We start from the raw sequence: 24556 nt of genomic DNA on the forward strand, positions 1-24556 counted from the left end.
GTATCTTAACAAATATCGACGAGGAAGCTAGACATTGCAGGAATTTTCACACTTCAATGTACTCCTAAGAACCCTGTAAATTTTCAGATCGATCCATTCAGTAGTTTTTTCGCCCCGAGTAATCAAAATTTTGAAAAAATTAAAGCAATAAGTTTTTATCCATTTTCGTGTTGCAATTTTCAGAAAAATGAAAAATATATTTTTTTTTGTTTTGCACTCAATTTGCCTCGGCTCATCAGTAAATTCGAATAAAAAAAAACGACAAACAAAAAAATTCGAAAATTAAGGTAAATTTTTTTTTTTTTTTGTAAACGATTGTTTTTTTTTTTTGAAAAAATTTTTTTTCTAGCGCCTGCGCACTTAGCATTATCATATCTATTATGTATTTTAAATATTAGGTTAGTCAAATATTGTTTTAAATAATTATTACATACATCAAAAACATTTAAGGAGCATTAAAGCACAATTTTTTCGATAATTTGGGGATAAAAATTTTTTTTCTTAACAAGAAATATTTTTTAATGTTAAAGCTAAATATTATATTTTATTCAATATCTAATGACGGATCATTCAAAGTGTCGATTAGTATCCATTTTTGAATGAAAATGATACTCACCACCACAATAGAAAAATGGCGAAATAACCCAAAATATTTGAGCATTCAACAAAAAAACTTAACCAATCAAAAATATAGATCATTTTGCAAAATATTCTGTTGTTAATAAGGTGTTTTAATTATTTTTTTATATTTAATTTAACTGTTCAAGTATACCTCCCAATTTCAAATGTAGGACCCAAAAGTTGAACGACATAGCGCCGTGTGTTCAAGTATACCGTCTCTCATTTTTACGTGACTGTAGTACTTGAACTGTCTAACTCAATGTTAAATAAATATTTTTAAGTGTTTTAAAAAATACATTTAATCGTATAGTAACAAAAAAATTATAAAAAAAAATTGACATTTAGAAATTTAAAAAAATTAAAAATGCAATTTTTTAAAAATAATTTTCTGGAACAAATTTATTTATTTGTTAAAAAAAAATTAAAAAATAGTCAAGTGACTGCTAACTTTAATGTCATTTATAATAAATACTTATTTTTGGGCTTAAAATCTTTTATTTTTATTTTAACACAAAGTGTCTAAAGCCATACTAAATGATTGTTCAAGTTCTGGTACAGAGGTGTTCAAGTACTGCTGCCTGTCACAGTTTAATGTTCAACTACTGGGGCGATTGAAGGATTCTTTTAAATAATTAAATTTACTTAAACTCTAGTCACATTAATAAATAATGCATTCAATAAATTTATTCAACAATTCAAAAAATTAAAATATTTGATCTAGCCATTTATAGCGAGATCTACCCAGACTTTGTTTAATCTTTTTTTCCCAGGTATACATACAACCATAAATTACTATGCACCAGGTAGCTACCAGAAAAGTATTGATGATAATAATAATATAACCAAATCGATTCATAATAATGCCTGATACTTTTACCTGCAAGAAAATATTAACGATTCAAATAAAACGCCCTAGGTCATAAATCAGAAGCAATAATTCATATATTACTTGAAATTTGGACGAGAAGATAGACTTTATGATTGTAGTTTATCCATACAATACAAAAATACAGAAAAGCCAATAAATGTATGGATAAAATAAAGTAATACTCTAATTTTTAAAAGTACTTTGAAAATGTAAGAGAAAAATTCCAACATAATGAGCCATTAATTACACAAACATGCAAATGCAACATTATAATTGAAAATAAAATGTTTGCAAGCTGAAAATAAATCTATGAATCAATTAATGTAAAAAATTCCAATATATTTTACCGAATCCGTCGCCATTATCTACAAGACATATGTTGTAATCAAATCCTAATGTAATTCGAGGTTTACATATCGATTCTCTTTTTTGATTAAACATCTTTATGTGGCATCTTATGTTGATGGATTTTTTTATTTTGACAATTGCCAATTGTTTTTTTTTCTTTTTTTTTTTTTTTTTAATGAATTTTTACGAACAGAAATAATGTCAAGAAAAATACGAAAAACATCGTTTCTAGATTTGCACTGATGGATGAATGAATTTTGACATTTTTTTCTGAAGCCTGAGAATTTTTTACACAAAATATATCATTATTGTCGTTGTAAACCAATGAATGATATCTTTATTAAAACTACTATCTTTGAATATTTACTGGATTTTTTTTTAAATAATCACGTTTCTTTCAATCAATACAATTCAATCTGTTTGCTCCAAATATCGCATTGACTTTTACAGAAACTTAAACAGCAATTTAATAGAATATTATGATGGAATATATTTTAGAAATAATTAAAAAAAAACTGTTTAAATGAAGTTAAACAATATTCCGATTTAATTTCATGCAAGCATTAATGAAACAATTTTCATGCAAACATATGAAAACTTATAAGCTAAAATATAAAAAGTTTATATGCCAATACATCTGATTTATATTTTTTTTTCGAGCGTTTATGAAACTTTGAAATTTTTCATGAAACGGTGACAATAAATGGCTTACTTAAGCTGTTAACTTGCCGGTTTTAGTCCGTTTTCGATAGCAATAATTTATATATTTTATCATATGTGAACGGATATACAAAACCATCTAAGAAAACATATGAAAAATTTTAGTATACGTTTTCAGCGAAAAAAAATGTAAATTAGATATAAGTTTTTTGAATCGTTGCTTGTCCAACAACATCCAATGTTTTCATATATATTTTTTCCGTGGGGGCTGATAGATTTTAAGTAATGAATTCTACGATTACGAAGTTTCGATTTCAAATCAATAGAATATAGAAAAAAGTAAATAATTTAACAGATTTGAAGGATTGAAATCCACAGAAAAAATTATTACGTATTCAAAAAAACCCATAAGTCTATAAAACACACACATTGCCAAACATTTTTCCTTTTTTCGTATTTAATTATGAATTAAACTTATTCTGTGTTAAAAGTTCTCAGAATTAAGAAAAAGTTTCAAGAATTGACTCAATACATTTCTCAAAAACAGATCAATTGCTTTCCGCACTTCGATCATACTTATAAGTTTATAACTATTAATAATCAAAAGTATATAGTTCCATTACAAAGTTGAAGATTTCTAAAACTTAAGTTTTTATGTTGTTCGTACTTTAATTAAAATTATTTGATTCAAAAAAATTGATTTAAAAATTATGAAAATCAAAAACTGTAAAGAGTAATCTTATTTAGAGTTAAAATTTTCGGTGAATTTGTCTTTTAATGAAACGAAAATCTCTAAAATTGAAAACTCATCGGCGGATGTCACACTCGAAAAATTTTGTTTTCTGGAATGTTATTGACGTAAAACGTTGTTTTTAATCAAAACCAATTTTAAATTATCACAAATTTCATACATGTAAATTTATCCAAATGAAGTAGTTCATAATTATAAGTTTTAGTAATTAAAATATTAATATATTGACATGATTCCCCACTATAAATCCGTAAAGTCTTTACACGCTTTCTCCATACAAAAACAAATGATCACAAACCATTATATTATTGTTTAAAATGATATTTGAATTATGAAACACCAAATGTAAACAATCTACTTATCTGTTGAATTGTTTATTGTTGATTAATAAAATTATTCATATATATAACTCATAACACATGTAAATAACGTTTTTAATATGATTTTATGATAGATAACATATTATTTACAAAAATAGCTTACTACGACCGATTCAATTAGTGATGCACAAATAAAATTATATTAAGGGAAATAACTATAAATCATTTTTCTAAAATTAGCACAATTCAAACTCTGAACAAATTGAAACCCGCTCTTTTAAACCCATTTCGTCTGCCGGCAAACTGTTGTACAGTGCATTAGGTTGTATCGTAGATTTGTTAGGCAGATGACTCCCCACCAATCTCCTAACTGAACGATACCGCTACATTAAGAATTCAAACGCGTTGGGCTCCACCTCTCATCAGGTATACCCCTTCTACAAAATGTGTGTTTAAAAGGTTCTGTTACACACTAAAAATTGACGCTTGCAAGCTATTTTTTGCTTAGCGAAAAACATTTCCATTATAATAACCTTAATCCAGTCACTCATAACACAACTGTTGTTCGTTCTTGGTAACCGAAATTGATCATAATCATGTCTTCGAATTTTCGGTTTATATTCTGTAAACCACAATCACTCAGGCCAAAAATTGTTGTTGGCTAAGAAAAAATTATAAAATTACTTTAACTTTACTCTGGAATTACAGCGACGAAAATTAATCTTCACACTATCAAAGTTTTTTCATTAAAAAAACTCAATCACGCATCATGTAAATTTTTTATATGTAACCTGTATTGAAACCGAGTTTCAATGCCTGTTGAGCCACCCGAAACTAGTCAATTTCAACTTGACGAATGCGACTGTTTTTTCCCGCGGGCAGAAACCTATGGTTTTCGATCCGCTGAATAAAGTTGCAGCCCTGTTTTCGATCCTGTCAAAGTATCTTTTGTTTATTTAAAACCTTTATAACGGTCATTTCTTATTCGCTATAAGTCTGAAATTTTCTAGTTTTGGTTGGCTTCAGAAATTAAAACTCGTACTTTTAATGCAGATTATATGGAAAATCTAGTGTGTGACGCGGGATGAAACATGATTTCAGACTTTGAGTGGTTGCCTGCCCTTGCTTTGCTCAGGCGCAACTCCTTCTTCCGCCTGGAATAGTCTTGTTTCATCCCTAGTTATACAACATACTATTGTCGTGAAGCTAATATTGTTCAAAATGAGAATATTTTACGACTCAGTCCAGTAAAAAAATCTGGAAAATAGTACATACTGTTGGCCAATATTGGAACTTTCTGTTAGTTTTTAGCTCATACAGCTCTGATGTCTATCTGTTGCTCTATTATAAAATTATTTACGCTCAAATATAGAATTATGAATACACTTTTCAACTTTACGAGCTCAAGAATCTAAAAATCATTTAACAATCACTTGTTTTTTGATTCTTGAACTGTCGTATTTGTCGATTGAATCAACCAATTTTCGTCAATTTTGGTTCATCCTATGATGTTTTTTGAAAGAAAGAGCTAAATGACTTTTAGATGGGATCAATAAGCATACTTGAAATATATTTAAGAAACGCTTTTTGAAAGACTTCATTTTTTTAATTTCTTGAAACCTATCGAGCCAATTAAGTTTCTAGAGCAAGAATTCCGTCAGAAACCAGCAATGTATTATATCATGAGCAAGTTATATACAATTCTTGAGTTAGTTTCTTTTGTGACACGATCTTGTGCAAGGCACATACGTAGATGGAGACGCTAAGAACTGAAAGTTTGGCACAAGGCTTTGCAACATGTTTTTAACATAAATTAATTAATTAAGATAATAGTCAGTATGGTTTCATAAAGAATAAAGGCACAAAAGATACGATTGTAGATGTCACTAATTTTATTTACACGAATCTCGACTTAAATAATTCAATAGTAATAGCTTTTCTAGATTTAGCGAAAGCTTTCGACACCGTAAATCATACTATATTACTGGAGAAATTGTGTAAATGTGGTATCAGAGGTGTTGCTGTTGATTTAATACGTAACTATCTTACAAATAGAAAACAAGTAGTTAAATTTAGGGATGTAAAAAGCAAGACATGTAAAGTTCAAATTGGGGTACCGCAAGGCACAGTTTTGGGACCGCTACTTTTCATAATATATATATAAACTAGCTGTTACCCACCCGCTCCGCTGGGCACTTCATAGAATTGTATTTTTAGAGATCTAGACTTGAAATTTAATGGGAGTATTGTTTAGATTTGTACAGATTTCAAATTTCATCAGATTGGCCCGTACCTTTTATCCCTGTGATTATTCTAGCTAATATTCATTGTAAATTTTAATGTGCAATCACTATGACATTCCAGTGGTTTTTTTCCAAAAATGAATAATGACTGAAACGAAGAAAAAAATTTGAAATGATCATTAAAAGTTTCAGTTAAAGTAATTGCACGTCTCATAAGTGAAGTTGAAATTTGGCTAGCTTAAAGCGTGACGAATTTTGCCGTTAATTTAAATTTCCTCCGTGACATCAATTTTTCATAGAAACTTATTTGTACATGTTTTTAACGAATTCTCTTAGAATAAATAGCCAAATTCCTTTTTCACATCTCAAGTGCTTAGAAAATGCATTCATTTCAATCTGTTACGTTCCCGCGATCCGGTAATAAGAACAATTCATGGGTTATGTGATCAGCAAAAATAAAATGTATGTAAAATTCTTAGTCCGTTGAGTGAATAGCTACATGTAAAGTTAAATTTTGGAAACCTTACAATGACTTTTTATGCCGCTGCCAAAGAGACGATTATTGTGAGAAAATATAATTATTAAAAAAGGAAAATATTTAAATCCGTTGGCCTTGGAGGCCATTCTCGTAAGTTCCTGTTTCTCTTGAAATTTTATCAAATTCTATATCTGTAGGAACTGTATTTGAAAAGTATAAATTTTTTGACAATTATCACTTCCACACTCCTATATGGGAGAGGAATTTCATAAGATCCTATTCGAGAAAATTTCTACATTATAAACAAAAGGTTTCAACAAAACTTCAAGTCCATAGAAACTTTTGTTTGGAAATGAGAGATTTTCATTGTTAACACCCCCGTAATCCCTTCTAGGGTTAGAATTCGAGAAAATCCATTCTTAACTGAACTTGACATCATACACGAAGATTCTCACCAAATTTAGAGTCTGTAGAAGTTACAGTTTGGAAATTAAAATTTTAGATTTTATTACCCATCCCCGCAATTCCTATCGGAAATAGTCTTTATTGAAGTTCATTGTGAGATGATCTCTGCATGAGAAATAAAAGATTTTTACCAAATTTAGAGTTTTTAGAAGCTATATTTTGGAAATTAGGATTTTTTATTGTTAACACTCACCCCCGCGATCCTTATTGGAGGTAATTCGTTGTAAAGTCCGTTCTTAAATAATTTCTATATTATATGTAGAAGACTCTTACTAAATTTGGGGTCTGTTGGAACTATAGCTTGGAAAATAAACATTTTATTTGTTAACAACTACCCCCACAAACCCCTGTGAGGTGAACCATCGTGAAATTCGTTCGTATATTATTTCTACATCTCTTACAGAAAATTCTTACCCAATTTGGAATCTATGGAAGCTGTAGTTTACAAACGGAAATTTTTTATTGTTAACGCCCCCGCAATTGTCTTTGAGGTAGAATATCGTAGAATTCGTTCATAAATTATTTTTCCATCACTTACAGAAAGTTCCTACAAAATTTGGAGTCTGTAAGAGCTACAACTTTAAAATTCAAAATTTTCATTGTTTATACCCATCCCCGCAACCCCTGTGGGGTGAGATATCGTAAAATTCGTTTATAGATTATTTCTATATTTCTTACAGAAGATTCCTACCAAATTTGGAGTCGATAGAAACTATAGTTTAAGAACGGGAATTTTTCATTGTTAACACCGTCGCAAACCCCTTTGGGGGAGGAATTTAATAAAATCCATTCTTAGCTGAACTTGACAGGAAAATTATACCGGAAGATTTCTACCAAATTTAGAGTCTATAAAAGTTACAGTTTGGAAATTGAAATTGAAAATTCTAACACTCACCCCCGCAATCGCTATTGAAAGTAGAATTTATTGAAATCCTCATTTAGATCACTTCGACATCACACATAGAAGACTCTCGGCGAATTTGGAGTCTGTAGGAGCTATAGCTCGGAAATTTAAAATTGTAATTGTTAACACCCACCCCCGAAATCCATATTTGGAGTAGGTTATCATTAAATACGCTTTTAGATCATTTCTACCTCAAACATAGCAGATTCTTACCAAATTTAGATCCTATGGGAGCTTTAGCTTAGAAATTTAAAATTTTCATTGTTAGCACCGCAATCCATATTTGGAGGAGGTTGTTATAAAATCCACTATTAGATCATTTCTGGATCACATATAAATGATTCCTACCAAATTTGAAACCTATAGGAGCTATAGTTTAGAAATTTTTTATTTTCATTGTTAACCCCTACCCCGCAATCTTTATTGGGGATGAGTTATCATAAAATCCGCTCATAGATAATTTCTACATCACATATAGGAGATTCCTACCAAATTTAGAGCGTGTAGGAGCTATAGTTTAACAACGGGAATTTTGCATTGTTGACGCCTCCGCAACACCCCTTGTGGGTGGAATTTCGTAAAATCCGTTCTTAGCTGACCTCTACTCGGCGCAAAGAATATTCCTACCAAATTTCAAGTCTCTACGCCTCATGGTTCCAGAGATATCGTGATGAATCAATATATAGGTGGAAATCTCTTATATATATATATATATATATATATATATACATATATATATATATATATATATATATATATATATATATATATATATATATATATATATATATATATACATATTTTAATTTTAAATATTATCATCCATCACGTTAAAAATAAATTACCTAGCCAAAATACCCATAGGCCTATTTCTTTCTTCGTTGTACAGTCGACGCTCTCTGTATTGGACCTCTCTGTATTTGACCGCTCTCTGTATTTGACCACATTCTTCCTCTGTATTTGACGATTTTACACAGCTCTTATGGACAAGGACGAGTCAAATACAGAGAATGGTCCTGTACGGGCGAGTCAAATACAGAGAGCGTTGACTGTAAATATTTCCATTTCAAGTACATGATACCAAATTAAATTTGGAGCCTATAGGAGGTACAGCTCGGAAATTTAAAATTTTCATTGTTAAGACCCATCCCCGCACTCCTCTGTGGAGTGGGATATCGTAAAATTCGTTCATAAATTATTTTTACATCACTTACACAAAATTCATACAAAATTAGGAGTCTGTAGGAGCTATAGGTTAAAAATGGGAATTTTCTATTGTTAACGCCCCTGCAACCCCCCTTGTGGGTGGAATTTCGTAAAATCCGTTCTTAGCTGACCTCTACTCGGCGAAAGGAATATTCCTACCAAATTTCAAGTCGCTACGCCTTATGGTTCCAGAGATATCGTGATGAGTCAATATATAGGTGGGAATCTCTTATATATATATAGATAGATGATATGTTTAAAGTACTTCCTCAAAACTGTCTGGCTGCATATGCTGATGATACAATAATTAAGTGTACGAGTAAGACCTGGAAGGAAGCACAATTGAAAATGTCTGATCAACTCGATAAAATAGGGAATTGGATGTGCAATAACTTTTTAACTTTAAATGTAGATAAGACAAATTACATAACCTTTGGTTCATATAAAGATAGCATACCAGATAAGTTTGTATTAAAAATTTATGATAAGGTTATTAATAGAGTTGATAGCTGTAAATATTTGGGATTGATCTTTGACTGTCATATGAGATGGTATAATCATATTAAAGAGGTTGTAAGAAAAACTAGATATTTTTTATTTATTTTCTTCAAACTAAGAAACGTAATGAACAAAAAGAACTTGAAGATGATATACTATGCACTGTTTGATAGTATAGTCAACTATGGTATAATTTCTTGGGGGAGCAGCTATAAAAACGCAATTAATGTACTGGCAAGAATACAAAATAAATTAATTCGATTTCTATGTGATAATAAAGATGATAATACTTCAATACTAGGTATTGATAAAAAATTTATAGTAGAATCATTATGTTATCATTATTATTATTGTAAAAAAGAATATAACAACTACAAAGGTAAAGCCAGGGCTAAGCCCTTGCAGTTACCAAAGATTAATAAAAATATATCATGTAAGAACTCTAAGTATTGTAGTAATCTATTTCTTTAATTTAATAATTTATTCAAGTTATAACTATACTCTTTACAATATTCGAATGAAGTTAATAAAGTTTCACAATAATTAATCAATCCCGTAGAATATAGTTATCAGTAAAACGATACAATAGATTAAGTTCGTGTATAAGTATTAATGTCAAGATGGTACTTCGCGGTTACAATAATACGATACGTTAAGTAAAGGAAAATATGATAAGTGTAGTAACCCGTAGATGTGTGTATCTCAGAGGCTGAGGAAAGTCTGCCTCGTGCCCCTTGACTCTTGAGGGTGCTAGCCTTTGCTAACACTTAGCGTTGTTCTTGGGGTCCCGTGACGTCATGAGCCCCTTGAATGCCGGGGAAGGGATTTTGTGGCCCAAAGAGTACGGTGGTTGACGCAAAATTTTCGAGAGTGGAAAAGTACTCCCACAGTATGTAGCAATTAAGTACTATAACCAATTACCACAAACATTAAAGACTTTAAACTTAAAAAATAAGATTAATAAGAAAAAAATTATAAAGTGGATTGTAACACGTAAGCACTAAATCACGTATTTCATATTATATTGTATTTTATTACATATTTGTGAATGATACTTGTTTCAAGATAAGCTTGGTTATTATTAATTAACTTTTCACAGGGCTATATACAGGTGTTAAATGTAACACCTCTATAGGTGCATACCTTGTATGTATATACTTTTGTATCCTGGTAAATAAAAAAATATATGAAAAATTTAACTATTCGGCATCCATTCAATTCGCGTACGCGTTTTCGTATGCAATTACCAACAGACGCGGTTTCCGCCTCCAGAGACATATAATCTTCAGTGATTAGTTTCGAATTTAAGAAACTATTAAATTAATTGTGTTATTGTCGCCCAAACGTAACAGTCCACGTAAACCATTGGGCCAAGCCCGGACTGAGGCTTGGCTTATTGGTGTAGTATTATTAAACCGAGTCAACCAAGTCTTGGGTAGTCACGTCTGGCTCAAGCTTCGACCCATGGTGTGATATTATTAACTCCAGCCTTCGGAAGTTACTATAGTATACTGGGCTAAATCTGGAGCGAGGCTTGCCCCAATGATTCGATTTGGTTAAACCGATGCTCAAAAGAGATCAAACAATCAAGATTCAGCCCAAGCTAAACCCGGAAATTCAGTTGAGATAATTGATTAAATTTTCAGGGAAAAATTTTTTTAAATGATAGTTCTAGGAAGTTCTAATACCTCAAAACTAAGTCGAAATTATTGCTTTTTTAACTTCCCGCTATAAAAATCGATGATTTTTAAAAAATTGGTAAGTTATTGGTTCACCCCTGTTTTTGAAAATCGAGTTCTCATCAGATCTCTTACGTTTGAAGGTCTGAGGAAGCTATTCTGACAAGGATGCTATTATGTCTGTGTGTGGATGAATGTAACCCTCTCATAACTTTTGAATGGCTTGACCGATTTGAACTATTTCAGCGGCGTTTGAAAAGGCTTCACTAAACTTAGATTTTCTGTACCATTTAAACTGATTCGGACAAGTAGATTTTGAGAAATCTCAACAATAAAATTTTCAAAAAAATCTTTTCTTGGAATAACTTTTAAACAGATATAAGGATCAATTCCAAAATCTAATTAGCTCTTAAACTAAAAAAACGACGTCGAACACTGCAAACTGCATCAAAATCAGTTGATGTGATGAAAAGAATCCGTTAACGAAAATTCTCAAAAAAAGTGTTTTTTTAAGGGGGAACACCACTGTGACGATCGAAAAAAAGAGGTGATTTTCGGGAATTTTTTTGACAGGGAAAGTAAAGGAATTTGGGGATCGGATTTTTTTTATTTTATTAAGGGTACATTAAAGATTATTACCCTAAATTTTTATTAAAAAATATTTAATTATTACAAAGTTATTAACAATCTCGTAGAGCACTAGAAAAAAAATACCCCCTCCACGGTCGGTTCGATAACTCAAAAACAGATCATCTGAAAATAAAAACCCAAATTGTTTTTTAATCAGAAAGGATGAAGTTATTGTCGCACGTACGGAATTTGAAAAATTTTTATTTTAAAGATTTTTTGAGCCGGGTTAAAACAAAAAAAAGGCCATTCGGCAGCCGAAATGGAAGTAGATTTCATGGCGAATAATAAAAATACTACTAGGGTTGCATACGAAAAAAAAAAATAAATTTCTGTTTGATTAAACATCAAAGCCGTCAAAACGAATGCAAAAGTAAAATTTCATTAAATCTGTCTGAGAAAGCAGGTGATTTTTGGCCTAGACTGATAATGAAATACACAAATTAAAGCTTATTTAATAAGCTTTCAGAAGCCATTTATAGAATTTTGATAAGATATCGCGTTCAATTGTAATTGCACGAAAATATGGTGAAAGTGAAAATTTTTGCGATTTTTAAAAATTTTTAATTGCTATTATTCCTAAACTATTTAATTTGGAGAAATAAATAAGTACACAAATTGCAGCTTATTAAATAAGCTTTCAAATGCAATTTACAGAAATCTGATAGGATGTCGCGTTCCATTGTTATTGCACGGAAATAAGGTAAAAGTGAAAATTTTTTGCGATTTTTGAAAATTTTTGAATTGCTCTCATTTCTCAACTAATCGACAGATTTGGCTCATCTTAGAACTTAACCTCGGAAATCGTCCTAAGAATAAGTATGTTACGTTTTATTGAGATCCGTATAGAATTACGGAAGTTAGAGAAGAGACAATGCCGATTATATCGTATATATATATAAATACATACATATTATGACCCAGATTTTACTTTTTGTATTTGAGTATTTTAGTTTATTTTTTGTTAATTACTTAAAAATTAATAGAAACAATTATTGTTATTAGTGCGGCGATTATTATTTAATTATTGTATTTATTTAGTTAATAATTTTATATTATTGTTACTGAAGGTATGATTAAAATTAAGAAATTAAGCGTGTGAGAAATTATTACCAAGCCGAACGAATTAATTGTAAAAGAAATTAAAAGACTGGGAAAATTATTCTAAGTTCCGAACAAGATTTAGTATGGGAAAGTGATGAATGGATATAAAATGAAAGAAATGACGATTATTATTTTGTAAGAAATAAATTAGGTAAGCGAAAATTTTATAAGTCCAGAGGACAATTTAGTATGGAAAAATCAACGAATGGATATATAATGAAGGAAATTGCGATTAAAATAATAAAGAATTGTGAATTTGACGAAACGAATGGATAGAGAATGAAGGAAATTGCGATTAAAATAATAAAGATTTGAGTTTCAAAAATAAAAACTTAGAATTTGGCAAGACGAATGGATAGAAAATGAAGGAAATTGCGATTAAAATAATAAATAATTATTTTTGAATGCTAGTTCGAGGACACCGGATAGGTGTCTAAAACGACTCTTCCGTTTCGTTACAAGAGAGTTGGGGGAAAAATGATAAACGCCAAAATTTGGCTCGATAAAGCAAGCAGTTCTTTCTCGGGAGAATTACTCGGGCGAATACTCTTCACCAAGTAATTCCAGAGGATGATACTCTACCTGGAGTCTGACCAAGGCCCAGGTAAGTATCATGAACCGACCGGATGAAAGTGCTTCTCCCTGTGCCGAAGCCTTCAGCTGAGGTACGGTAGGTGATCATAAGCCGTGTAGGTGGGGGCGAAGAGGACACTCTCCATTCGCTCTCAGGGTAGAGATTTAGGCCCAGGGGTGACGGCTAGTCTCCTGGGAAAGCGGGGAACCAGCTCTTGACAGTTAGTTCGCGATTTTGAATCGCGAGTATGTGTGAAAAGAGTGTCTTAATATATTGTTTATATTGTTTAATTTGTTTATATTGTTTATATCGTTTATTAACATGATCAGGCCAATAAAGAGGTTTTTCTTTTTTTCTTTGATTTATTTAAAATAAAGTGTTTCGTTTATTATTTTGTTATTGATAATGTAATCCCCGTTTATGACCCTGGACTCCGGCGAGCAAATTTCGAGCCGGGGACAAATAAATTTTTTTTTTATTTATTATAATTTTTGAAAACGTGGACGTTACAATATATAAACTTTTGAACCATATGCATTTTCTGAATCCGCTTGACGAGCTGAGTCGAAATATAGAAAAATTTTTCAAAAGTTCCGTCATGAGGACCAATGCAATAGTTAGATTTCAAAGTAATTACGAAAAAACACTTTTTTTGGTTTTCTTTCGACAACGATAACTCACGAACGAATCAATCGATTTTGACCGGACTTAAGATGATTGACGTGGTTTTTTTATCTTAAGATCTGATTAGATTTTGGAATTGATCGGTGAAGCCATTTAAAAGTAATTCTAAAAAAACCACATTTCAAAAAATTTTTTTTTGTAGTTTTTTTAAGATTTCTCAAAATCTACTGGTCCGAATCGGTGTATTCAAAATCTAAGTTTGATCAAACCCTTTCGAATGGCGCCAACCGCGATGAAATCGGTCAAGCCGTTCAAAAGTTATAAAAGGGTTACATACATACATACATACACACACACACACACACACACACACACACACACACACACACACACACACACACACACACACACACACACACACACACACACACACTTACAGTACAGAGGATGGATACCTCAGTGCCGGCGAGAGAAGGCGTGCAAACGGGCCTAAACTTGTCGTTATCAAGCGACCGTTTGAACAGTGGAGTAGACCCCATGGCTCTGCTGTCTAGCAATGCTAGCAAGGTTACAGGGAGTACGAAATCAGCCCAGATGGCAGAGAACGGACAGCTGAGCAACATTCCTTCAAAAAGTGGAGGACCTTTTGCTCCTGCCACTAATCAAACCCACCGAGGAAGAATGAACTCTCTACCGACCGTCACCGGCCAACAGTCACCAATGGAGAGGCTCGGCAACAAGATTGATGAGTTAGCCGACTTCATAAAAGACAAAAAGAATCTTCACCATGAGATCAGAAAATTGGTTTCGTCTATTAGTACGGCATATAGGCTGGCCAACAAATCACCAACGAAGTCGGCGTCAACGACTCAAACATCTCCGAGTCTGAACAAAAAATCACAGCCACCTCTGACCACTCCTAAGAAATTACCACAGCAAGGAGATGGCAACAAGAAGAGGCCGCTGTCCACGCCCAGCCCTTCCTCAGATATTGACAAGCCAGCACAGAAAAAGACAGCCCGGGATGATATCTGGACCAAAGTGACTCGGCAAAACAAGAAAAAGAAAGAACAGGAGCCAGTGACTCAAACTGCTACAGCCCAAGACCAGCCAAACAGCGGTGGCTCCAAGAAACCAAGGAGGAAGAAGACAAGAACTAAAGCTGTCCTAGTCCAACCAGCTGAAGGGCGAACATACGCCGATCTCCTGAAGGAAATCAAGGCCAAGGTAAGCCCTGTCGAGACGGGCGTAGACATAAGGTCTATTAAAAAGACGAAACACGGAGGCGTTCTCCTTGAAATGGCTCGAAAGTCCGAAGACAGCAAGGCATTCACCGATGCAGTAAGGGCAGCCACTGCAAACATCGGCACAGTCAAGACGCTAACACCAACAACAACGATCGAGATCCTCGACTTAGATGAAATCTCTACCGAGAGCGAAGTCCGTGAAGCACTCAAACGTGAATTCACTGACAACCTGAGGTCAAACGGGTAAATTTGACAAAACCCACACCACGAGGTAATCGGGCAGCCTTCTGCGAACTAGACGAGCCCAATGCGATTAAGGCCCTTGACAAGGCCCGTATACGGATCGGTTTGGTGAACTGTCGTATACGCCCAGTAGTAAAAGTAACACGTTGTTTTAAATGTCTTGGTTATGGACACCAAACACGTCAGTGTGCGGGACCAGACAGAAGCAGGTGCTGCTACAAATGTGGCGGAGAGAACCACAAGGCCGTAAACTGCACGGAGAAGTTAAAATGCTTCCTTTGTGCTTCGGACAAAGATGCCCAGGATAGTCTATGCCATATTTCTGGCACTGGAGCGTGTAAGGCATTCCGCAAAGCACTTGCAGAAGCCATGAAAGGTCAGAAATGACACGCATACTACAAGGCAACCTGAATAGGTGCGCCTTGGCGCAAAACCTGCTGCGCCAGCGTGTTTTCGAAGATAAAATTGATGTCTGCTTTATCTGCGAGCAATATCTAAACATCGAAGGTAAAACATGGTTCGCAGACGAAACAGGCACGGCAGCAATTTGGATTGTGAACACAAAGAACGTTACCGTCAACAACAGCGGAGGTGGAGCAGGTTTTGTCTGGATTCAAACCCCCACAACCTACTTCATGAGCGTCTATCTCTCACCTAACGAAGGGATTAGTGTGTTCCGACAGAAACTCGCAAATATAGAAGATGCGGTCACTAAGTTCGACGGCGAAGTTATCGTAGCTGGTGACTTCAATGCTAAATCGGCTGAATGGGGCGCTGATTTCTCCGACACCAGAGGCAACGAGGTCGCTGACGTCGTGGCTAGACTCGACCTCATAGTGCTAAATACTGGGAGCACCACGACTTTCAGAAGACCGGGGTACCAAGAGTCCATCCTCGACATTTCGTTGGCGACTCCAAAAATTGCCAACATGATTGAAAACTGGACAGTATCCGAAAAATACAGTGGCAGTGATCACCAGTTCGTGACATTTAACGTTGGATTGGCATCTGCTCCGGTACCACAACACGACCTTTCTAAGCGAAAGTGGAATGTCAGGAAGCTTGATCCAGAGGCACTGCGAGCTTCACTTGCACGGAGCTGGTCTACCCTTCAGAACAACCCGACTCCGGATACTTGCAGCGAGACAGAAAGGACAGTACTAAATACGATGAAGGAGATTTCCGCCGCATGTGACGCCTCTATGCCGCGGTTGAAAAACCGGAGTTTTCGCAGGCCGGCGTACTGGTGGTCAACAGACATAGCGGAACTTCGCAAAATGTGCCATCAACTACGTCGCCGCGCAACGAGAGCCGCCAAACGCTCCCCAAGCCAGGACTTGTATTCAAAAGAGTACAAGCAGGCCAAAAAGATGCTAAATCGAGCCATCAAAGCAAGTAAAGCAAAGTTGTGGAAAGAGATCTGCAACGATCTCGACAATGACATCTGGGGTAAAGCCTACCAAATTGTCGCCAAACGACTTGGAAAGGCTTCACCAGAGGCGCCGAAGTCTCCAGCCTTAATGGATAGCATCGTAGCGGAGCTTTTCCCCAAACACCCGCCGCGGGAGAAGAAACACTACACTAAAAACAACGAAGTAACGCCCTTCACAACTAAGGAACTACAAGACGCGGCCAAGTCACCCAAAACAGGAAAGGCACCTGGACCTGATGGCATCCCGGCATCGGTGATCAAGATTATAGCCCTGGAATACCCAGACTTACTCCTGAACACCTACAACGCATGCTTAGCAACTGGCACCTTTTCCGCGGTCTGGAAACGGCAGAGATTGGTTCTCTTAGACAAAGGTAAGGGAACCCCATAACACCTTCGTCGTTTAGACCACTCTGTATGCTAGACATTGCTGGAAAACTGCTCGAGAAGCTCATACAAGGGAGACTTCGCGACGACATCGACCGTGCTGGAGGTTTTGCCACCAACCAGCATGGCTTCCGGAAAGGTCATTCGACAGTCGGAGCGATCAAGAAAGTCATAAAGACAGCAACACAAGCATGGTCTGGTAGCCTCAAAGCTCGTAAAGTATGTCTTCTCCTCACGCTAGATGTCAAAACGCATTTAACAGCGCAAATTGGGGAGACATTTTAGACGCTCTGGAGCACAAGTTTGACGCGGAGCCAGAAAATCTGGCACTAGTCGACAACTACCTTGACGATAGAAAGCTAATAGTGGAAACTACTGAAGGCCCACAAGAATACGCCATAACGGCTGGCGTGCCGCAAGGCTCAATAATGGGGCCTGATCTATGGAACGCAGACTACGACGAGCTTCTTGAAATCCCGTTGCCAGAGCAAGTAGAGCTAACAGGCTTTGCAGACGACGTTGCAGCCACTATAGTGGCGGACAGCGTGGAAGAGGCCGAACTGCTAGTTCGGGAAACCATCGACACCGTCGAGACTTGGCTCGATAAGCATCACCTGAAACTCGCCAAACAGAAAACCGAGATGGTCGTTTTGACCCGTCAAAAATGGTTTCCAAAACCATTCGCTATGGACATGGGAGGAACAACGCTGACGTCAACAAGGGCCCTGCGGTATCTAGGGGTAATGATAGACGAGAAACTATCTTTCCGTGAACACCTCGACAGTGCATGCAAGAAAGCCAGCAAGACTGTGTCTAGCCTAGCACGAATTATGACCAACACCATGGGACCAAGAACAAAAAAGAGAAGAGTTCTTCTAGAAGCAGTCCACTCGGTACTGCTTTATGGAGCGGAGATATGGGCAGACATATTAAAGCAGAAGACCTACCGGCGAAAGATCGCAGCAGTACAGCGGCGAGGCGCTCTCAGGGTTGCCTGCGCCTACCGCACAGTTTCCGAAGCGGCTGTATTGGTCATTGCAGGAGCCGCGCCCATCGACCTATTAGCGTTCGAAAGAGCAAAACTCTATGACGCTAAAGACAGTGATGATAACATGAAGGACGCAAGAACGAGGATAAAGGCGGAAACGCAGCAAGAGTGGCAGGACCGATGGACATCGGGAGAGACGGGCAGATGGACGGCGCGCCTGATCCCAAACATCAACGTCTGGCTCTCTCGGAAGCACGGGGATACGGACTTTTTCCTGACCCAGCTATTGACGGGACATGGGCAGTTCAATGCCTATCTTTTCAAGATGGGTTTGCACAGCACACCAACGTGCAAATACTGCCCGGATAAAATCGACGACTCCAACACACATTCTTCGAGTGTGCTCGATGGAAGGACTACAGAAGAAACACTGAAGAGATCATAGGCACCAGGCTCTCCCCCTCAAGCCTGGTGACCTATATGATCAAACAAGAGGAAAACTGGTCAGCTGTTGCAGTTTATGCACAGCACCTCCTGAAAGACAAAATCGCAGAAAGGGACCAGTAGCCAGGAGTAGGCGTCGTGAGACGCAGCACGACTGGATTGAAGTAATGCTAACGCGGTTCCAATCCAGTCCTCCCCGTACCATCTAGGGGAGAGGGGAAGAGGAATGTTTTTTTTAGTGGGTAAAAATCTCCACACTACCGACTATCGATATCTGCCGGAAGATGGGCGGCAGAGTTAACGATACCGGTGTCTTTTGAAGATCTTTTTTCGTACCTCTTTACAAAAACACACACACACACACACACACACACACACACACACACACACACACACACACACACATACATACATACATACATACATACATACATACACACGGACATCATCGCGAAAACATTCAGGGAAGCTTCCTAGGACCCCAAAACGTCGAGATCTTATTGTACATTTTTGAGCATTAAAATTTTTAATTAAAGTATTGACTCGTTTCAATATAATAATCTAAGTCAAATTATTATTAATTAATCGTTATAATTACAAAAAATTTCATTTTTTCATTTATCTAAAAATGGTAACATTAACGTCTGCTTGTTAGCATTTGTAAATTTTTTCCTGTGCATAGCTACAACTTGCAATAAGTACTGTTTCTGCTCTTCATCAGCAGTTAAGCTTTTATTGTAGACTTCCATCAATTGGACCGCCCGTTCCGCAGTATCATTAACAACGTGTAAATTTTTTAAAATTTTGAGGCACATTTTGTAACTTTTGTCAGATATCCACTGATCAGGATGTAAATTTAAAAAATCAGTTGGGAGTTCCAACCTTTTAAAAATAATCATCGACTCTTCTGATGCAAATTCATACAATTCTTTGTTTAGTAAGGAATTAATATTAATATTTTTTACATTAAATCGTTTAAAGTCTTTAATTTGACTTTTTTTTTCTGAATCGATTCAATTAATTTTAATTTGATTTCTGCGCTAACATTATTATCAAATAATGACAAACAAATAAGTTGTTCAGATAAATACCATAAGTGATTACTGAATTTTTTTGACGCTACTTCTGAAATATTTTTATTTATTTTTTTATAATTCAGTAAATCTTTCATAAATTCTAAATCCTGTCGAGGAGCCTAAATTGCTGAAGGCGCACAATACCATGCTTTTATGTATACTAATACAATGAAAATACAAATGTGGCAGAGTCCCGAAGCCTCTATCCAGCTGAGTGAAAATTGTTCTTGAAACAGATAAATTTTTGAGGAATATATTGCTTTAAATATGCGTGAAAATATGATTTCAATCCATAAGTGTTATTATTTCACAATAGTAATAACTATTTAATAATAATTTGACTTAGACTGTTATATTGAAACGAGTCAATACTTTAATTAAAAATTTTAATACTAAAAAATGTACAGTAAATTAAATTATTCATGTAAGAGTAATAAATTGAAAATTATATGGAATTTAACGTGTATTTTTTTAAATGTTACCGTTTAACAGGCTATAACTTCGAAAATAGTGGTTCTACAGTCTTCGTCCAGAGAAATATTTTTGTAGAGAATTTAATTTCCTACAAAAACCATAAGAAGGTTTTTCGAAAAAAAATTTTTTTAATAACGAAAAGTCCACTTGAAACAAAAAAAAATTTTTCTTGTGTTATTTAAATGGGAAATCGAATTTTTTGATGAGCTAAGCCGCTATTGGACTTAAAACTTTTAGCTCAGCGGCATAATTTTTTATTTTCTATATACTACCAGATTTTCTGGTATAGCAGTAAAAAAAAAATATCGCCTAAATATGACACACTCTAATATATATACAGACGTACGGACATCATCGTAAAAATAGTCAGGAAAGTTTTTTAGGGCTCCAAAACGTCGAGATCTGTTGAAACCTCGATTTTGCAAAACGGGGTAAAACCAATAACTTCCCGATTTTTCGAAAATCATTGATTTTCTTAGCGGAAAGTTGAAAATGATTACATGTAATTGTACAGCTGTAACACCAATAGTCACCCATTCAACTACTAACCACGCTCAATGCTTAACTTTGGTGATATGCGTGCGCTTTGAAGTTACCGCCTGCTGTGCTGCTATCTTATGTGACAAAAATTCTATGAAGTACATAACGTATCAAATAAGTTTATCATAAATATAATATAAAAATCGATTTTATAATATATTTTGATAGTCCTAATTTATTTATTTAACCGAATCTCATTATAACATCACATTTATTTAAATAATAAAATAAGTAATGATTTTAATATTAGGCCGGAGCAGAGCAGACCAAAAAATCCCATAGGAAATGTAACAAATTTTGTATTTCAGAATTATTTAAACATAATGATAAAAATAATTTTGCATATTTTGTGATGACCAAAAAAATTTTTTTCATCAAAGAAAAAATTATCACATCTCTGACTGTGCAAGTCTGATCAGATTGTAACAGGGAAAATCGAACTCCCCGGGGTCATTATCGACCACTTAATTAACGCACGGTAGGTCAGGGCTTTCCCTTACCTTTCGATTTTTGACAAGTAGTTTCGACTTGTCACCGGGCGTGCTAATCGAAAGTCCCCACTACAGTCCCCGTAAAATAAAGCGGGGCATAACAATAGGAAAGTTCGAGAGCCGGAGTTGGAGGGTTATAAAAGAGCCGACAGGAGGGACATCGAGGCTTTTTTCCTTCTGGAAGCCAGTGGCCTTTTGTCCTTGTGAATCAGTGACCTTGTTGAGATCAGTTTAAGTCAATAGAGTGCAAATTTGGACGTCGACAATAAAGAGCAACTGCAGAGGAAGTTATCAGGGCAATTTTGGAATTGGACAACCCTGCCGCACCCTGGTTCAAGACGACAAGACGCTAAGCAGCTAAGCCCGCCAAGTTGTATCGGAGTATCAGTCGTCGTTGAATAAAGCAATAATTGAGTCTCCAGGTATTTTCGATTATTGTAGACCAGATTTGATTATTGATTTAATTAAGAGGCTGAAATAATTAAATTTAATTTCTCAAGCCGTCATTTTTATATTAAAGAATTCGTACTTTAGTTTTTATTGTCAAGGTTAAGTAGTTAGTTTTGTCGCTGAACTTTTATATTTAGTGGATAAATTGTTAATTTATTGGTAAAGAATTTATTAGTAATTTATTATAGGCCTGTTGGCTATAATAAATTAATTTTAGTTAGGAATTTTCGAGACAGAATTTAATTAAGAAATATCGCTTAGAATTTATTTAAGGAGGATTAAGAATTAAAATCGAAGGTCGGAAGCGCGTAGCGCGCTATTAAAATTTCTAGTTTATATGATAAAATGGGTTTTTATAGTTAAATTTGGTATCGTTGGAAAGGTCTTGACCTGAAGTTCTGCCTTTTCAATGTTTCATATGTTTTGTAACAGGGAAAATCGAACTTCCCGGGGTCATTATCGACCCCATAATTGACGCACGGTAGGTAAGGGCTTTCCCTTACCTTTCGATTTTTGACAAGAGTTTCGACTTGTCACCGGGCGTGCAAATCAAAAGTCCCCACTACTGTCCCCGAAAAATGAAGCGGGGCGTAACAATAGGAAAGTTGGAAAGCTGGAGTTCGAGGGTTATAAAAGGGCCGACAACAGAGACATCGAGGCTTTTTTCCCTTCTGGAAGCCAGTGGCCTTTTGCCTTTTAGATTAGTGACCTTTGTTCTGAGCCAGTTTAAATCAGTACAGTGCAGTTTTGGATGTCGAGGATAGAGAGCAACGACGGAGGAATTTTTCTGTGTCAATTGGGATTGGACAAACTCTGACCGGAGGCCACAGCTTAGTTCGAGACGACGATACGCCAAGCAGATGATCCCGCCAAGTTGGACTGGAGCAGCAGTCGTCGTTGAATAATAACAATAATTAAGTCCAGGTATTTTCAATTATTTTAGGCCAATTTTGATATTTAATTTATTTAAGAGGTTAAAATAATTGAGGTGAAACTTTGAAAAGATATACTGTCTCGAGTAGCTACTTTACATTAGTTGGTTTGATTTAAGTAATTCATTCGTCAAGGTCAATTAGTTAGTTTTGTCGCTGGAAACTTATATTGAAAAATGAATTTAATTGATTGTTTATTAATTTATCAGTAGAAAATTTATTGGTAATTTATCATAGGCCTTTTGGCTATAATAAATTAAGTTTAATTAAGAATTTGCAAGACAAAAATCTGAATAATAAATGAAACGGTGCAATTAAGTTAGTGAAGGTCATTCCAGAAAGTTCTATGGTTGAAAATTTTGTTGAGACGCTTTAGGATTACAGTAGTTGAATTTAAGAGTTTTTTTTGGTAGAATTAAATTTAGGCCGGTGGGCTAAATTTAATTAAAGTAGTTAATTTAGCGAATAAACTTATTGAGAAATTTAGTAAATTTAGAAGATGAGTAATGAACTTTGTCAATAAAATTATTTAGTGGATTTAGAAAAGATTATCCGAACAAAAACAGTTTCACTGTAAAAAAATCGCGCCAAGTCCACGTTCATAAGACTATTAAGAAAAAAAAATTTGTTTTTTTCTTTACAAAAATATATAAAATAATAAAATTAAAAAATCCAAGTAACCGATATGATTGTTTATGATTTTCGGAAATTAAAAAAAATTTTGTTATAAATTTAAAAATTAAGAAAAAAAGTTTGGAACGTATTTAGTGTGCGCGGTTGCAAAATTTAAAAAAATTGAAATACACAATGACGCACAATGAAACTGTTTTTATTCGGATTTTAGTATTTTTTGTAATTATAATAAAAATTTAAAATTGGTACCAACTTAATTAAATCTCGCGTTGGTTGCATTTTTTATAGCAAACTATCCCCTTGAAACTACAGTTTATGTAAAAATAATTCCAGCGCACCCTGGCGGGCGTAGATGCAAGCTGTGAAATATCTATTTTTAATTGTAGTTTCCCATCTAATGAAGGATTACTATGCATTCTCGAATTATTTAGTCTGTGGCAGATCACTTTGCCCATCGAAAAAAAAGTCAGGATCGAAATTTTTGCGTTGCTATAGTTTGTGCTGATTAAATTTAATAATTTCAAGTAGATTAATTGTTATAAGTGAATATAATTAATTAATAACAGTCAAATAAAGTATGAATTACTGTTATAATATACAATTTAGGAAAAAAAAGTACCGTAGAATTAAATAAAATTTTGCAACCTCAAAATACCGTTCTGATTACAGTAAACACAGTCGGTAGTCTGGCGCTCCGTTTACAGCAGATTTGAACGGAACTTGGCGCCAGATTCTACCGAATCTGTGGATTTAGTGGAGATTTAGAAATGAAATAAATTAGTGAGTTTAGTAGAATAAATTGATTGATAATTTTAGTAGAAAATTTAGTTAAGTAAGTTGAAAATGAATTTAATGAATTAAAATTGAAGGTCGGAATTTTGTATTAAGAAATTGTTAGGCGTAATTCTGGTAAATTTGGAGAATACGAAGTTTTGAGATTCAGTTTATTGGTAATTAAGATGTATGAATAATTAGAAAATTTTCGGAATTAAGTTAGCGTCGGAGGACGATTTTATATGGAAATTGGTAAATTATGATGTTATATGGTGGTCCGTCAGGTTGACGAGGTAAATTAGGATGTTATATGGTATTTTGTCAGATTGACGAGGTCTTAGATAAATAAGGAGTTTAGATGATAGATGCGTAATGATCTATGATTAAGAAGACAAGTAATGTTTAGTTTGTAAGATTTTTTTTGGCAAGTTGCTGCGTAGGTGAGAGGTTTTCACATTTAAGTTAATTTTAAGGG

The 24556-nt window shown here is 34.6% G+C and overlaps 1 long non-coding RNA gene across 1 annotated transcript; it reads left to right on the forward strand.

Annotated features, from left to right (window-relative positions):
* The first annotated feature begins 221 nt into the window (after nt 1–221).
* On the forward strand, nt 222–9138 carry LOC123267380. The gene is made up of 3 exons (XR_006510023.1): nt 222–307; nt 4579–4583; nt 9127–9138. It is a non-coding gene; the product is annotated as an uncharacterized LOC123267380 (long non-coding RNA).
* Nucleotides 9139–24556: the final 15418 nt, after the last annotated feature.

This window comes from Cotesia glomerata, linkage group LG6 (assembly GCF_020080835.1).
Source record: "Cotesia glomerata isolate CgM1 linkage group LG6, MPM_Cglom_v2.3, whole genome shotgun sequence".
Lineage (NCBI taxonomy): Eukaryota > Metazoa > Arthropoda > Insecta > Hymenoptera > Braconidae > Cotesia > Cotesia glomerata.